This window comes from Pteronotus mesoamericanus, unplaced genomic scaffold (assembly GCF_021234165.1).
Source record: "Pteronotus mesoamericanus isolate MK-2021 breed Mesoamerican mustached bat unplaced genomic scaffold, CSHL_Meso_final contig_78, whole genome shotgun sequence".
NCBI lineage: Eukaryota > Metazoa > Chordata > Mammalia > Chiroptera > Mormoopidae > Pteronotus > Pteronotus mesoamericanus.
Window position 1 is genome coordinate 23,880,195 of NW_026555258.1, and position 18,638 is coordinate 23,898,832.

Consider the following 18,638-nt stretch of genomic DNA (forward strand, 5'->3'; position numbering starts at 1 on the left):
AAAAGTTAATGTCTAAGATCAAGGTGTTACCAGGGTTGGTTTAGTTTCTTCTGGAAGCTGTGAGAGGTGAATCTGTTCCATGCCCCTCTCCCAGCTTCTGGTGGATTACTGGCCATCTTTGGCACTTCTTGGGTTCTGCTACATCACCTGATCTTTGCCTTCATTTTCAAATGGGGTTCTTCCTGTGTGCCAATCTCTAAATGTCTCTTTTTTCATAAGGACACCAGTCATACTGGATTAGGGATCCATCCTACTCTCATATGACCTCATCTTAAGTAGTAACATCTGCAATGATTCTATTTCCAATTAAGGTCACAGTAACAGATATTGGGGGATTAGGACTTCAGCACATGAATTTGGAGGGAGAACAATTCAATACATAATGATTCAATTCAGTCTAAGATAAATGCGTAAGCCAATAACACTGATGCTCAATAAATTTTTAACTGAATCCTCAGAAATACTCTTTTTCATCCATTGCACAAGAGTGTGCAGAGATGGGAACTATTGCAGTTATCTTAAAACCACTGCGTGGGAGTGGGGGTCTGTAGAAAATGAATCTAACATTGTGGAAGCAACACCAAAGAATGGAGATAGAAATGTTTATTTGCCTCTGAATGAACACTGGGTAAAACCATATCTGAAGTCAAATACTCCCTTAGTTGTTCAGTTATATTAATGAAAATATTCTCCTTTTTAAAGCCCATCTTAGTATCACTTTCTGCTCATTGCTACAGAAATAAAGCCATAATTATTATGATTAAAGAGGGAACTCACAGAACCATGTAAACAATAAAAAGAAGGGTGATAGAATGAATAACCTCTTTCTGCTTTTGTATTATTTTAGATCAGACTCAATTTGATGAATTCCTGCACAGTGATATGTAATACCTCAAAAGCAAAAGTGAATCTAATCATTCTGTTTCTATGAAATATTGAATTCCTTCACACACAGAAATACGCAAAGGCACAATTTCCTATAGCAACACATCTTCCAGCAAAGGATCAGGCTATATGTTTCCAAATGCTGGTCTCGCACCCTTTTGGGAACAAAGAGACAACCAAGCTAATGGCAAGAGGACTAACACAGAGGTAACAGGATCACAGGTCAAATACAGAGTCAGTGACCACAGAAAAGTGGTCTTCAATCAGAGACAGTGTCCAAACAGTGGAACTAGACATGAAGGTTAATTCTCAGAGAAAGCCATTCTTGGGAATGGATGGCAACTTGACTTTCAAACTGCATAGTGGTGATGATGGTAAATCAAACAAAGTAGGATAATCTCTGAGAAATGTTTGGCAGCAGGGATGAAGAGGAGCAAGGCTGATCTTCCAGAAATACAGTTGATAATAACAAGTCATGAAAATATGTTATGGTAGGTTTTTCCAAAAGTGTCATTGACCGTGAATCTTCAGAATAACATAAGCACCCACCACTTTACTTGTATGCCCTAGAGAGTCAAAGAGTCTGGTGTAAGGGCACCAGCAATATTCTTATTGCCTCTTATTGTTTGATAGTGAAGTGATACCAGTCAGGAGGGGCTTCTACCCACAATCACCATGTAGGTGCCTGGTACCTCTACTCTACTTTCCACATCTTGTTCATTTGCTAAATGTATACAAGTAGATTTTGGAATTAATTAGCTTCTCATTGGTCATAGGTAAAATACAAAACAATGCTTAGGACCAGAAATGAGAAGTCTTGGATGGGGATGAGAAATTGACAGTAGATGAAGCAAGGGAGTTGACATGGTACAGAAACTTCCAGTGTAACAGGATGTAGAGTGCATAACTTCATGTTATTTTTGGTAATTAGAAGAACTCTGAAAACATTTCAATACATAAATAAGGATACTAGGCCTTGGGATCTCATACCTCATACGTCTAAGTTGCAGACTCACTGTAGTACAGCAGCCTCCTGATACATTCATGACTGTTTTGGACAACTTCTGTGCCTTGTCTCTGGTCTATGTGGTGCACTTTTTCATCTATCCATTGTTGCATCAACGAGCTGCATGCACATATGTAAACTGAGAGCATCTTACCTTTCCCTGTCTACATACCTTCTGTTTTGTGCTCCAGGTCTTCTCTGACATTGTGGCACATGATGTTTGTGGCACTTGCACATGAGCAAACTGGAATTCCAGAGAATAAACACCTAATGGAAGAGGGACAATCCTTGACCAATGGGAGATGAGAGCTGGTGCATAAATACCCTCCACTTCTGGCCTTCCAGTGAGCAGTTCTGAGATACATTCTACATTGCTCCTGCAAAGATCCCCACAGAATACAGCACCAGCACCCAGAGCAGTGACCAACTCCTATATGGCTTTTCTTCTATCCATATTTCACTCCTTAATTCCTGGCTTCTGTTTCCTGGGATTACTTCCCAAATTAAATACCTAAACTCAAAGCCCTTACCTCAGGCTCTGACTTCTGGGAGGAACCCAGGATACCAAAATGACCTTCTGGATTCTCTTTACATTTCACAGCTAGCATCCTATTTTAGGTTCAAGGGACTTATTTATCACTGGTGAATCCCTGAATCTCCTTACACTGTAGGGCAAAATTGTTGCTAATGTGTGAAAAGCAACAGATCACATATCAAATCTGGCAATTAAGAGTATCAAGTCTTGAGATTTGGACTCATATTTAAATTTTTTACTGCTTGTTTTCTCTAGAATGTATGCCCTGATAAGAATCCACACAGTTCTGAACTGCTACTGGGCATGGTTGCAGTAGCTGCAGACGATGAAAAATCTTGTCTTTGAATTGTCCGTGGAACCCTCCAGAGTCAATTTTGAATGTCCTTTCTGAACTATATGTCAAGGCAAATCAATTCAAACTCTCTAAATATGATAATTAGCTTAATTTTTATGTAGAATTGTTTCTTGGAATATATGGAAGCATGAGAGTGGCCAATAGTGAATGATGGTAGGAAATACTGGGTTAGCCAGAAAGTCCATTACATTTTTTTTCTGTAAAAAGACACATTTTTCATTTTCACCAATAACTTTATTGATTTGGATATTATGAGTATGTCAGCAATCTCCTGCTCTTGGCTTCTAGTGGGTTGAGGCCAGGGGTGCTGCTAAACACCTTCCAATGCACACCCACAGCAGAGAATTATTTGGTCAAAATATCAATAGTACCAAGAGACTTCACAAACCACTTTTGACACGTTCGATCAGTCACAGCACCTTCTCCATACACAGCATAAATCTTTTTTTGCACTTCAGTTGCATTTTTACCTTTCTTGAAATAACCATATACACCAAAAATGTTGTGGATTTTCTTCCATCTTCAATATTAAAATGACTGCACAAAAATTCACCAATTTTATATGTTTTCTTTAAATGCATGCTGATATGACAGCTATTACAATACAGTCTAATAAAATTGATTTGAATGAAGTTAAAAGCAACTAAGTGCCACTAGAGCCATCATTCAGAAAAACTGTAATGGACTTTTTGGCCAACCTAATACTTAGTTATCTAAAATATTTTATTGCCAAACTTGGTTGCATGTCAGAATCACCTGGAAAATATTTTGTTTCGAAAATATGGATGCTTCAACTCTACTCCCAAAGATTCTGATTCCATAGATCTAAGCACAGACCCTGAAAAATATGTTCTTAACAGTTTCTCAGGAGTTCCTGACACACAGTCAAATTAGAGAAACATGTATGAGATTTTAAGAGAGTTTGTTATCTAAACCTATGCATTTTTCTACCATAGGGTTGGAAGCTCAGGCATTTTCTAAGTCACGAATTCTTATTTACAAGTGAGAAAAAGTCTTAACTTTTTGATTTGGAAAAGGAAGTTCAGGATTTAACTTTCAAAATGAAAGGCCTAATTTCACCTATTTTAATCTTTCTGAAAATATACATGAGAGAGAATTTTTACACACTTTCATTTATAGACATCTACAGACAGGCTTAGTTAAAAAATTACCTCTAGGTGTAGTAGTGTATAATAGAAAATATACACAGCTAATCATAAATACTTCATCAACTAATTAGCATTAATTAACTGTACAATTAAGACTTTGATTGACAGGTAATTAAGTTGCTTCTCCTCCTCAAATATACATGTTTCTAAAGTAGTCATTAACTTGTTTCAACCATAAAACATTTCCTAATAGATTTCCCTAAATGGATATGGTATGTTTTTTTCAGAAACAGCCTTAATAAATGAGTGCTCCTTTGTGCCCAGATGAATCTACAGCTGCTCAAGATTGCTGAAAAGCCAGAGGGAGTTGAGTTCAGGTGCTTGTTAGCAAAAGGGGGTGAGCCATTCCCTTCAAAACTGAAAACCAGTTTTCTTTTTGTTTGTTTTGATTGGTCATGCTTCTGTGAACAGAAAACAAAAGCAAAGGAAATAAGAATTAATATTTTTTAATAAGCAAGATTACAAATATAAATATCCTCTTAATATAATTTTTGTTGGCTATGTTTTTTAGCTAAGGGGTTTTCTGACATAATGAACTTAGTTTAGATAAAAAGAGGTCTTTATGAGAATCCAGTAAATCTGTAGGATTATAAATCATGAGTTGTGACTATAGAGTTCCTTTACTTCTCTGTGGCAGAAATACGGAGTATACAGTTAACATGGGAAATAAAAACGAAAATACAGTCCTAGAGGATTCTACCAAACTGCAATAAAGCCCAAAGAAAAAGAGTCAAGTTACTAATCTGAAATTTTTATTCATTCATTTAGTCATTCAGTCGACAAATATTTATTTAACACCTACTCTCCTAAGTACTGTCCTAAGCAGTAGGAATATATCAGTGAATAAAATAGAACAAAATCCCTGCCTCACTGGAGACTTACCTTTTATGTTTTCTGCTTCTGCTTTTTATTAGGAAAATTCCGGTGACATTACCAAGGGTAACTGAGAATTACTTATTGTTGCTTGTCTGAATATAATGTCAAAGCAGAAATGCACCTGAAATATGGTACAAATAGCAAATTATGGTACCTGTGTTTCACCTTCACCTTCTTTTTGTTATGATTCATGGGGACACCAACAATACTTGAAAGTATACACAGACTTATAGAAATCACCATATATCTTGAGACTGCAGAGCACATGCTGTGCCATTAATGTAATTTTATGAAACCACCTGATCTGAACTGGCTGGGTGAGAAATTTTGTCACTTCATTTAGGTATGTATCTCGTATTCAGAAAGTCTCAGTGGAGTATATTTAAAATGATGTGAATATTTTAGTGCTACACTGATTTCAATGACATTACAGGGTCTTTAAAAAAAATAAGAGTGATGTGAGCAATTTAATAAGAAATTTAATTTTCTGAAAGGTAGCTTTGTAATGAGCCTGATCTAAGCAACCTCTCTGAAAGTAGTGATTCAAGTTCAGTCTCTTCTGTCTAATCTTGTTTTGCCTGTGACTGGTTCTTTTGTGTGTGAGGATCCCGTATTTGTATCACTGAGTCTTGGAAACAGACATTTTATTATGACTCATTAATGGAGTTTAGGGCCCTCAAAGGAACAGAAGTCTTGGGTTGTGGGGTGCGGAAGCAAAGCACGGCCCAGCACACCCCTGTACTACAGGAGGCCATGTTGCAGAGCACTTGACACTGGTGTAAAAAAATAGAAAGGAGAAATAAACTCCACAGTAAAAGTGCCTTGGAAAAAAGGATGAGTAATAGCCGTGAGTTTTGGCCACTGTGGACAAAGCAGGATTTTTGACAAGCCCTTTTTTCATTCTCCTTGTTTTTTCTCTTTTCCTTCTTTTCCACCTTCTCCTCTTCTTCGTTCTTCATTGTTGTCTTCTAGTTTCTCCTTTGAATTTAGGGAGGGAGAGGGTTTGCTGTGATTTCTACTTTGAGTCACTTGGGGATGCTCCTAAAAGGGAAAACTGGCTTTAACTTTTCTTTTCAAGCTTCTTACACTGTGGTGTCTAGGCTCTAGATCATACTGTCAGTGAGAGTCAATTAAAGACATCCATGTTAAGATCAAGGCCACCAAGTGCATGATTATCAGATTATGCCCACACTGTAGCCTAACACGGAGCTCTACAGTGGTGATCTAATCAGACAAGCCTGCTGAGGCTTTGGGAGCAAGTTCTGATTTAAACATTCGTTGATTTCTATGGATAAAGTACATGTATTGTGGCTGATTTTAAGATATCAACATGATGTAACTGAACTTAGTGTTAGGAAGGCTCCTTGCACTCTTCTTGTTTTTTAAATTAGCTTCACCTTTTCTAAAGACCAGTGTAAACTACTTGGTGATTGATGTGGGAAAATTTAAGTTTCAATGTAAAGAATATGTGCCACTGTAACAAAGAAATGGGAAATGCTAATAAAAAGAAAAAAGACTGAGTGGGGAGTTTTCTGCGAGGATTTTAACTGAAATTGGGGGAACTATAGTAAGTTCTCTACTGAAAGATCAGTGGGACTGGACTTAAATTCCCTGGGGCAATTATTTCTGGTCTCTAAGATTAGGCATTACTAGAGTCTCCTATTATCCAGTGTTTTCTTACATATTGCCACTAGCTACCTGCTATGTAAGTTATCTCAGAATATTTTGACTTCCTCTTTCTCCAAGTGTAGAACTTATCTGGCATTGAATACAAACTGATTTATCAAGGGATAAATAGGGAAGTTTCCAGGTGATATATCAGTACCCAGATGTTTAGAGAGTTCAGATCCATCTGGAAATATTTCAACGTTCAGGTCGATAAATTTTCCTATTTTCCTAAGATTCTCCAAGCCCAATAGCTATCTTTTTTCTCTACATTATGCAGAACATGAAGGGGCTGCAGCTTCTAAAGTGGGACAGAGGAGTGGGAAGAATCCTCAAATTAACAGTTTCACAAAAATTTGGTCAAATTCATCAGTAATTGGGAGTTTTCTATTTAAGAAATTGGTATTGTTTATTTGTAAGATTTTAAAAATATGAATCTCCATCCATGAGATACATAGCTTCGTGAGGACTGAAAATAAGTTTTTTGACTTAAACTTATGCTGCCCCTTGTCAGCACTTCCCCTAGGTGTGATTAATTATGTAATAACACAATGGAAAATAGAATGCAAATCCTCTTGAACATTTAAACGTGTCATGAGAACAAAAGCCTATTTTCGATCATTTAAAATAGGCTCATAACATGAACTAAACAGATAAGTTCTATGATGATTAATATCAGGAATTTTTTGGTCCAATGATGCTTCTAAAATCTAAATGTAGATTTTAGAAGCAACATGAGAAATATATATGTTAAAATACTGTAAAAATTATACGAATCCAAATTATATGTAGTTGACAATCATAGTCCTATGTATGGACTGTGGAAAATACACTATAATGTTAATATATAGTAAGACTATGGATAGCTAATATTTGTTTTTATTTTCTAGATTGTGTATATAAGGGAATATTACTTAAAATTTAAAAATTAAAAAATCACTTGGTTTACAATGAGAACAGTCATTAAAAGAAAATAAAAATCTTTAATATTTTTGACTTTATCTCTATTTGAGAAGAATATCTCAATTTCTTTCTGTCCTCATCAACTTTTAAGTTCTGGATCAAGAATTTAAAGCCCCTGCCTTTAAAATTTTTCATGAAGATTTATGGAGTTTTAGAAGTGAACACATACTACTCACTGTCATTTTTATTCACTTCTTCAAATTGAAACCTTCCAAACCCTTTCTGTCCCTGAGTCAGAGTTTCTGATGACTTAATTTTTCAGGAAAAGTAGGACAAAGTTGATGATCAAAGGACATTTTCAGATGTCAAATGAGGTCAGATATCACTGAGAATATCTCTACCATCTGGGAGGCCAGAGCCAACAAAGACTCTTAAATCTTCTTGAAAACACAATTTACTCAGGGACTTTGAAAGTTCTTTCAAGGTCACTTACAGCTTTTGAATTTCAACTTTAATTTTATCCCAGGTTGAATTCAATTATTGTGTTATTTTTAATTATAAAAAATGGGCTTATTTTAAAGGATCAAAACTATGGGAAAAGGGAAAGATAAATCAGCAATCTTACCTCATGAAGGCAAAAATAACTAACACTATTGTTTCCATGAATATTTTTGCTCACAGATAAAATCAAAGTATTACAGTATGCATAATTTAAGCTTCTATTTCACTTCTTAACAACTAAACGTGAGAATTGCTCCATGTTATTTCTGGCAACACAAACTAAGTTTAAATTGTTGGATCTGAAATGGGAGATTACACAATGGAGTGGAGAACCCATTCAACTGAGCATTGAGAGCCAGGATTTAGCCCCACGTTGTCCCTGTGTGGAAGTACTAATATGGTGCCAGTTGGCCAGTTTCTTTGGATGGGGTTGCATTTCTCATAAGAAGTTTCTGGGACCACCCACTGAAAAAAAATCAATGGATTAGATCACACTTGGTCTTCAGAAATTGTTGGGGAGGAGTTAGAAAAGTCCATGGATGATAGAGGATGCACAGGAAAGATACTGAAGTCACCTCCACTACTTCTTTGAGATCAGAAACTCCAGGATAAGAGGCTTCTCAGGAATCGCCATTCAAAGGGCAACCGGGGCACTCCTCAGTCCTTCCCCTACCTCCCCCACCCCTCACCCCTGCCCTGTCAAGCGTCCTTGACTTTCATAGCACTCTTGGCTTTTCCTGTCGCTTCCCTCCATGCACGCTTCCCCATCGCCTTTCAAGTCGTAAGTTCAGTGAATGGCAGAGAACATACCGGAAGCTAGGTCCCTTGCCCGCCTTTCAAGGACTTTCCTACTGAACCGTTCTTCAAATCCTAGTATTCAGGGTTCCCAAGCAACGTCTTTTTGAAGAAGCCTTTGCCAGCCCTCCGGTCTTCGGTGTTTTCGCAGGAAGTCCCCTCACCCCTGTGCGCTCACTTTTTTCTTCATGTTGCTAATACCGTTAGCTCCCTTACCCCTCTTCCCTTCTAGACAGAGTTATCCTAGTGCCAAGCACAGTTGCAAGCACGGAACATATACACCATAATATCTTATGAATTAACAAATAAATATATAATCATCTTAAGGTTGTAGATGGTTAAAATGACAGAGTACATCCTTATAGTGTGAGTTTTCTCCCCTTGGATAAGCTCTATGTTTCTTCAGATGCCGATATTTTGAAGTTTCAAGTCTTGTTTAGGCAGCACACATAGTAATTCATCTTTTCTGAAACAACAAGAGTATATCATTTCACTCTATTACACATACATCTTGAGGTAGATTTCTTTTTAAATTTATTTCAATCAGATGGCCTGATATCCATCACAGACTTCATTTTAAATTGTCGTTTTATCCTCTGATCAGAATAACTGCTCTGTTAAGGAAAGAAATAAAATGTTCAAAGACGATAGTTATATCTATTGACACTACATTAAAATGTAAATGTAAGGCAAACTGGAAGAAGTCAAGTTGTCAAATAATCTGGATCATTTCTGAGTCCAGGAGAAAAATTTAAATATGCATTTCCTTGATAGCAGGCCATTGCAAGCCTCTGTAGGCATGTTCTTTGAAAGAATAACAGAGAAACTGAAGTGAACTGGAGAATATTTATTCTTTATGCTTGGTTACACAGTGAGAGCATTCATTGATATTTTCTAACACCATTTCAAAACTAAGCTTTCATTTTAAAATATCTGTATTATGCAAATTATTTCTGAACCATTTGGGGTTTTAAGTCTCACCTTCTTAGCCCCAAGCTGCTCCATGTACCTTTCATTCCTGCCAGCGGACCTCAGATATTCAGCCTGTTTCATTCATCTGCTGATAGTCACTGACTTTGAGGGTTCCCTCTGCCTCAGACTAGCGGAGAAGTACAGAATCGGTCTAGCATAGGGCCCATCGTTTAAGAATTTCCTTGCTAACGCTCATCACACTATGTTATCTGGCCTCCAATTACCTCTCTGATTTGATCTCTTACATTCTTTCTTTGCCTCACTCCCTTCTGGCTTCTTTGACTGTTTCGCGGGCCCTAAGCCACAGGGCACACCCCTGACCCAGGGCGCCTGGCCCCTCCGGCACCTCTGCTTGCAGCTCCTCATGTGCCCTGAAAGGCAGCCTATCCAGTCCCTCACTGCTTCCGGGCCTTTATTTAAATGTCAGTTAATAAAAGATTAGCCTTCTCTAGTCCTTCACTGTGCTTTATTATTTTTTTCATAGTATTTATCATCCACCGACACATTAGGTATTTGATTGTTTTATGTCTATTATGGTGAATCTGAATATGCGAACATGAGAGCAAGGACTTTTCAGTTTCCTTTACTGTTCCTGCCCTGGCCCCTAAAATAGGGCCTGGCACACAACAGGTGCTCCAAAACTATTTTTGACCACTTATATACAGAGGTGGGCTAAAATAGGTTTACAGTTGTGAGTACACAAAACGCAGTTTATTTTTGTATTATTTTTTATTATTAACCTACTTTTGTTCACCCTTGTATCTTTTTTTTTTTTGTGTGTGTGATATACTCATTCTTCTGTTTTTTCATCCTTCTTTTACTGGAATTTAAAAAACTTTTATGTATATTCTAAGTAGTACAAAATATAATTTTTCCCATCTTTTTCATCCATTTTGATTCTGAGTGTTCTTTTGCCCAGCCAAATCTGTCACTTCTCTGTATTGTTTCTGAATTTAATGACATATTTTCTTAGAAAGTTCTTTCCAAAACACTTCTGTGGGTTTTTTAAAGAAATATTTAAATTTTTCAGCAATCTAGGAGTTATTTTAGTGCAATGACTAGCCTGTTGTCCTATTATTGATATTTACTAATTATTCAATCCTCCTCTAAGATCGTGACATCTTTATTATATTCTAAGTTATCTATATTTACGTGAGCCTGTTTCTCGACTTTCTATTCTTTCCATTGTCACTTTCTCAGCTAGCACCACATTGCACCAGCTACTGCTCCTCTATATAAAGCATTTTTTAAATTCTGTGGGGCAAATACCCCTTTATCATGACTTTTCAACACTTCCTACAGTAGCCTAAAACAATTGTTTCAGGTGAACGCAATCCCAGAAACCCCACTGACATTACCTTAAGCCAAATCATCTTAATTTCAAAAGAATTTAATGTAAATAACATTTTGCTTTCTAACGTATAAAGTAAAAGTGATCGTAATAAATCACGTAGCCCTGCCCTGCCTTCCTGTGTGGTGCCAGGAAGATGCACAGAGCCCTCGAGGGCTGCTGGTATCGCGCTTTGCTGGCCTGCAGGCAGCCTGACCCTACCTTTAAAAAAAAAAAAATCCCCATGCGGCATTTTGCTGCAACTGCTTTGCTTTAGTTGGTGATAAAAAGAAAGCTGAAATACCCTCCCAATAAAATGATATTCTTGACTGATCTGAAAAAGAAGGTTATTATTAGCATAGAATTTTCTACAAAGGTCAAGGTGGTCAAATTAAGGTGAGATACAGTAATAGTTATTCTGGACCCCATAATTTAGGTGCTCACAAGCTTACATCTGAGTAGCCTGTCTTTGAAACCTGCTGTAACCCTAAAGGCCTTGTGTCTCCTGTTGCCATAGCAGCAATCTCTCCCTGGCCCTCCCCGAGTATGCACACGGGGCACGTGCAGCCTGTGCATCTGGCCAGGGCCGAGGAGCCTCCTGCCGACGTTCCTGCACACAGGGGTGTCCTGGGCCGCCCTGCTCTCAGCCTGTAGGGAACAGAGTTTCCGTCCCTGTCTGAAAAAGGGACTCTCCTGGGAACATTTGCTGTTTCACCAGGGCATTTACTCCAGGAACTAGGAAGGGGATCTGAAGCAGCAAACATTGATTCCATTAACTTCTGTCAGGATGCTTCCCCATCTGTGTATCTAGTGACCATGACACAGTGCACGTTTTTGCTACCAAAGACCCCCAAAATGAATAGACAGTCTAGTTTGGCATCAGCCAATTTCCTCTCAAAATACTCCAGTTCCAAATCAAGTTTTTTGCAAATTTCACATTCCTCGGGCTCGTCATGCATTTGTGCCTCTGGAACAGACTCAAATGCTATCATTTTAATTTGGGCAGAAGGCAGCAACTATACACATTCTTATTCAACATCAAGGAGGAGTACATTGAGGATGTCTATTCACAGCTTCTAGAAATGACTAGTGACAGGCTCTGACTCGTCACAAGTATGTGCCATGAACACCCACGCTGCGCCCATCAGTGAGCTGACTGTACCCCTGAGACTTCTCTGGGGCCAGCTGTGGCCCAGTGTGGAACTTGCGGGGCTGCACCGGTGACCCTCGGCCTCAAAGCCACCTGTCGTCCTTTGCCTTCCTGAGGAAGGTTTCCCATTTCCAGCACTGAAAGAAAAGAATGATTGCCAAGGCATAAGAAGATGCTGAAGTGACTTGGAACAATTTGTGCTTGACTGTTCGCTTGTTGTCTTTCAGTTCAACTGTGAAGTTTAGATCTGGTGGTTCCACTGCATCCTTTACACCTAAAATTGCAGGGTGTAGGGGAGGGTGTGAGGAAAACTCCATTCAGACATAGAAACTGGGTTAAGGAAAGGATGAACAAATTCAAATTTTTTTTTGCAACAGATTCTGTCATTTTTACTGAGTCTACAGTGAAGAAAGGACAAGCCTTAGTGCACATGTTAGTTTTTACAGTATAACAAGATGTACATGGAATAACACCAGCAGATTGCCTTAAAAAAAGAAAAAGAAAAAGAAAAATTCCTTCTCCAGTCTGGACATGGAGAACAAAGACAAAACTGTGCTAGGGAACACAATGTGGACATCTGCCCCATGGCATTTCAATGTCACCATCTTTTCCATGCCGGTGATGTGGTTTGGTTATGTGTGCACGTATGCTGCATGCTGCCATTCCCTATTTTTGCAGTTGTTAGAATTGGTGCAAAACACCAGACAGACTCAAAGAGCTTAGGTGGTTGGTGCTCTCCCTGACACAAGGAGTGTGCCTGCATCTCCTAACTAAGGAGAGTTGGCTTTATCCAGGGTCAAAACTAAATTTCTGTGCTCTGTGTAGGGAACAAAGTAAAGCATGGATCTTAAAAGTTAGCTGTTTAATTTAGTGCATATGAAGGGAAATATTCAACATCTCTTTCAACCAAGAGATACCCGAGGGTTCTCTGGTGATTTCTGTTGGTGTTAAGCATAGTGCCTTAGTCAGTCTGCCATTTCTATACTCCTTTCTCACCATCTTTTTCTGTCCCCAACATTTATAAGAAGAGCTACACACTAACATTTTGAGAAGAGAAGGCACATTACAATTTTTTAAACATTGGATAAGCTACAGTAAGTTATGGGCTCTATATTCTTAAGTACCACATAAGGTATGTATTTAATTAAAAATCCCAGTAAAGAGATATAATTTTGTGTTTTTGATTCCAGGATGCAAATATTTACAATCAGCAATGCAAACGCTCAGCTGTGCAAGAAGTATGACAAAGAGATTAAGCATCAATATAGTATAATATGTATGTACTTCCTGGTCTTGACCTTAACCCAGGTGTCGTTAATGGACACTTAAATTTATTTTAATACCTAATAATTTCAGGAGAAAAATCTATGAAACACTATTAATGCATTTCACTCCCCAAACTGTATTGCATTGCAATAAAGCTTTTGTTTTTAATTCCAAACTTGTGCTTTTAATTTACCTGTGTGAAATAAAATGCTCAGTTTCAGGAAGTGACATGTTAGCACTTGTTATTCTACTGGGAAATGTTACCAGACTAATCCTCAGCTCAGGCTGGGAGAGATTGACAGGCACATATATTGCGTAATGCACTCTGATTTTTCACAGGAACAAAAACGTTTGTCGAGATTGACAGAGCAATTCTTTCCGGACAACATACACTTTGCTTTTCTAGCCCTTCACACACAGACACACACAAAGAAAAAAAAAATTCTCAGTTTGATTTTTTCACTTCTCTATTTGTATTGGGCTTAAAGGTAAATATGTGTTCTGAACTTTTATGTCTATAAATAGTACTCTGGATAAAATAAACATAACAATATACGAGGGGGGACCCAAAAAACCCTGGAATTCATTTATAAAAAACTGTGTGTTTATTCTTACATGTTTAAATTTCAGTCACTTTCAAAGTGCTCTCCATTTGATGCAATACACCTATCAGGACTTTTTTCCACTGCTCAGAACATTTTTGAACTTGTCGATTTTAATGCCTTTTAGTGCTTCTGTCAGTTTTTGTTTCACCTCTTTGGCAAATTGTTTCCCTTTGAAGACTTTTTTTCTTCTGGGGAAACAAAAAAAGTCGCTCAGGGAGAGATCAGGTGAACAGGGAGGGTGGGGCAGGGGGGTCATGCCGTTTTGGGTCAAAAACTGCTGAACACTCAGTGTGGTGTGGGCAAGTGTGCTCATACATCACCCATCGTGATTGGACAAACAAGTTGAGTCTTCAAAAACATTTTACTGAAGTCGAACATAGCCTCCCACAACACCAACTGGTACACTGATACAGATGGGTTCCTAGAACACTCACGTACTGGGAGAAGCCTGTACTACAAGGGGACTGCCCTCCAGAAGATAATTCCAGAGTTTTTTGGGATCCCCCCCCCCTTGTATAAGTTAACAGAAGAAATTCCTTGAAAGTTTCTTGATTATATGCACAAATCTGAGGAAACCATTCAATTGCATTTTATCTTGGATGTTGCATTTTTAAAATTAAGATCATATTTGCATTAACACTGTGGTTTTAAATGTTATGTCCCCAAAAGGCTTCACTTCCTCATTACATCTGGGGGGGCTTTGCAGTAGTCCCACCCCTTTTCACCCATAATAGCACCACAAAAATTTCCTAAACTACCAATCTGATTATGTCTCTCTTCTTAGGACTATCTTCAAAGTCTCCTCCTGCCTTCAGGACAGTTACAGTTGCCTCAGCACTGCCTTCAAGGATTTGCAACCTACTTTTTCCTGGTCCAATTTCTGTCCCTTCTTGTCATTCCTCAACCCCTACCACTCCTCAAACTCTGTCTCATCTGTCATCAGGAGTCTTCAGACAAGCTGGGCTCTTTTCAGACTGTGCCTTTGTTGGCTGATTCTTTTGCACCAGATGCATGTTCCCAGCTTCTCTGCCTAGCAAAACCAAGCTTCATCTTACAAGATTCATCACGGATGTAATTGTCTTCGTAAAACCTTGCCTACTTACCCCAAGATAAATTAATCCTTACTTCTTCATTCCCCAAACACGGTCAACTCAGCCCCCAATACACCATTTATTATGCTGTGATCTATGTATATAATTGTTAATTTATGGCTGTGCACTCCACTAGACAATGGGTTGTTTGAGGATATGAATGGTACGAGTTTCCTATTGCTGGAGGAGTTCAAGCCCAATGCTGAAAGCAAAGGATGAGGCAAGTTGCAGTAGGAGCCCAGCGCTGAGTGGGTAGTTCACCAAGATGACCACGGGTGGCCCCTTTAGTTCTAAGTGTATGGGGTTCCCTTGCCCTGCTCTCCATTCTTGCTGAGGAGGGGGAGGGGAACATTGGGGTCAGGGGCTGGACAGAGGGTGAAGTCTCTGGTAACACTGTATCTTTTCTAACTTTAATCAGCAACTTTATCACATTCTTTTCTCCTCATCATTTCTTGAGGTCCCAGTGCTCCTATAAATGAAAGAGAGCTCTTCTCATTATAAAACATTTGAAGAATCTGTTGGGTTGATAATAACTAATGCTATTAACCATTTGCTATGTGCCAGATATTTTTTCTAGATGCTTTACATATATTAATGCACTCAAGCCTCATGGTAACTCCACAAAATAAGTATCATTGGTATAGATGAGAAAACTGCAGGCATAGTTCATGAAGCTTGCTTAAATATATGGTGCAGGTAAGAGGCAGAGCTGGAATTCAAACTCAGGCAATACGGTCCAGGTACCCACAGCTTTCTGCAGGCCATGATCTGACACCTTCTCAAATTGTTAGCCTCTAAACACTTAGTTATGGGGTTCAAGGTCAGCACTAACTAAGCACAGGTGTTTTCTGAAGCTGCTCTTTTTCAAAGTCCAGAAAACAACATACCAAGTTCATATGACCTTGTATTTAAGTATTTAAATGCAGGTATTTAAGTATCACTTAAATCAGTATCACTGAGCCTAAATCAAGGTGTCTGCAGGGCCACATGCATTACAGTGGCTCTAGGGGAAGATCCATTCATCGCCTCTTCGTGCAGTGTTGGCATTCTTGGATTGTGGCCACATCACTCCAATCCCTGCCTCTGTCTTTGCATCATCTTCTCCTCATGTGACTACATTTAGCACTCACTCTAATACCTCCCAGTCACTAAGCCCTTAATTTAATCACATCTGTGAATACATAATTTGCATATAAAATAGCATTTACAGGTTCTGGGGATTAGAACTTGGTATCTTTGGGGGCCATTTTTCAGTCTTCCACATATGGAGAACTCTTGAACTCAGATGACCCACCAGAATTACCCTCCATCAGAGGTACGTCAGTTACCATTGTGCCTCCCTAAATTGATGAATTAGATAAATCAGGCTGCTCCTGCTGGTGGAGACATACCCTCAGGCACAGGGGCCCCTTTGGAGGAAGACAGTTTCCAGGGGAAAGACTCAGCTTTGAGCCTTTAGCAGGTAACACTGCTGGCAGCTGGGGTTGAGTGTTTTGGTTCTAAAGCGGGGATCTCAGTGGTGCATCACTCTATCTACTCAGCCTACTACTCATTATGGCCTATAACTGTGCCACAGTTACTGATTTCTGGGTTTATTTCTTACTGTGTCATGAAGCCTTCCAGATGCTTAGCCGTTGCTCACGTGTCCTCACCAGCAGCTGGGACATCCCCACCCTTGGTGTTTCCGGTGCAAATTACTTGAGCTCTGTGCTTTGTAACTGGTTTAATGTGTCCTTTACTAAGGAGCTGCTCTGGCCAAGGCACCACAGATCTTTAGTCTCACAGAGACAGCAGCTGGGTTATGAGCTTATAGTTGAGAACTTCCTTGCAGAATCTGTCATGTCACTTTGTCAAACAAGTCTACATTATTGAGCTTGTCCCGAACTTTGCCTTTGGACCACTTCCTCTTTTTGGCTTTGCTCCAGATTTGTTCTCTGGGTCTCTGTCTTTCTCGGCTGACTTTCTAGTATCTTTCTTCTTTTTGTCATCCTTGAGTGACATAGTGAAGCTTGAAGATACTGTAATTGAAATATCATTTTGTATGTAAACCTTTCTGCATCTTGTCTTTCTCCACTTTGTCTCTGTGTAGAATTAGTCTTTCTTTTTTCTGTGTTCTCATGTTACTTATTCTTACTTCTTCTAGTACTTACCCTACTTGTGTAATGATGAATATTTACATGTCTGTCTTCCCTTCATAGACTGCTAGCACCATGAAGGTAGGGTATCTGATTTGTTCTTGGTACGTGCCAGGTAGTAGGGGCTCATGAATGTTTAATAAATGAACTACTAAATGTAGCTTAAAGCTACCGCTCTCTGCCTATTGATCAATTGGTGGAGCAGACAGAACAGCCAACTGTATGAACGAAAACCATCAAGCATGTCTAACAAAAGCAATTGTGTATCAGGAGCAGTAAACAGTATCTCAAGGGTCACAGCTGTTTCACTCTGCCTTTCAGCCAAGAACTGCCATGATTTACTTTCTGCTCTTGCCGAGCATGAAGAAATAAAGTCATAAACGAAAAAGTGAAGAAGTGAGGAATTACTGAGTTCTGCGGGGCAGGTCAATTTGCTTGCCCACCTGTGGGCAACCAGGCATGGTCAGGGAAGAAGCTACTTTCCCCTTCTATCTCCATTCCACAGCCTTTGCTCTTTAACAAAAATGAAGGGATCTTCAATGATTAATATAGTCCCAACTCTGACATCACTAACGAAGTCAGCTTTATACACAGATGACATTGGGTACCGCCAACATTATAGGTGTATTAAAATTTATGCCCCAAATATACCCCTTCTTGCTTCATGTTGTTAAATTCTAAGGCTGCTCTGTATAATACCTATCTTGAAAGGAGGTTAGAAGGATTTAACAGTTTAGGAACTAATGAATATAGAAATCCTAAGACAGTACACCTGGAGCATACCTAATAAATATTTTTGTTTCCCTTATTTTCCTTTAACAGTTGAAGTTCAATAGCAGTCATTTATTCATAAGGAAAGCTTAGAAGAACAAGGCCAATGTAGCAGTTAATATATATTTTACATAAATTTTACATTTATTAAAGTAACGCAGGTACATAGTAAGAGTTCAAACAGTATGAAGTAATACTAAATGAAAAATAAATTGTCCTTCTTTCCCCAAATCTGTTAGCACAATTATTCTGAGTAATATGCTGATATCTCTTTTTCCCAATATATTGACTTTAAAAAGTAAGCATAAACTTTGCCTATGAAAGCTTAGGAATTTAACTTATTTATACTACTTCTTCCCTACTAATTTTATTTATATTATTTTATAGTTCTTTTATTGGTTTTATTTAGAGCTCTAAGTAATATATATTTCTATTTTTGTCATCCTATAGATTATCCCTTGATACCTATCATTTAAAAATTAAATTATAATATTGCATAATCTTACAACCAGTGGTTCACTGATAAACTGACTCATTGGTGGGGGAAGGGAGACTGATTTGTAGTATTTGCCTATTTCTGTGGGTGATTTCAAGCTACCAACCTGACTTTATATTCCCTTTTGTAATT

General features: G+C 38.5%; 1 pseudogene; it reads left to right on the forward strand.

Annotated features, from left to right (window-relative positions):
- The window catches only part of LOC129079120 (WD repeat domain phosphoinositide-interacting protein 3-like), a 49,666-nt pseudogene extending 37,571 nt beyond the window's left edge, over positions 1-12,095 (forward strand).
- Positions 12,096-18,638: the final 6,543 nt, after the last annotated feature.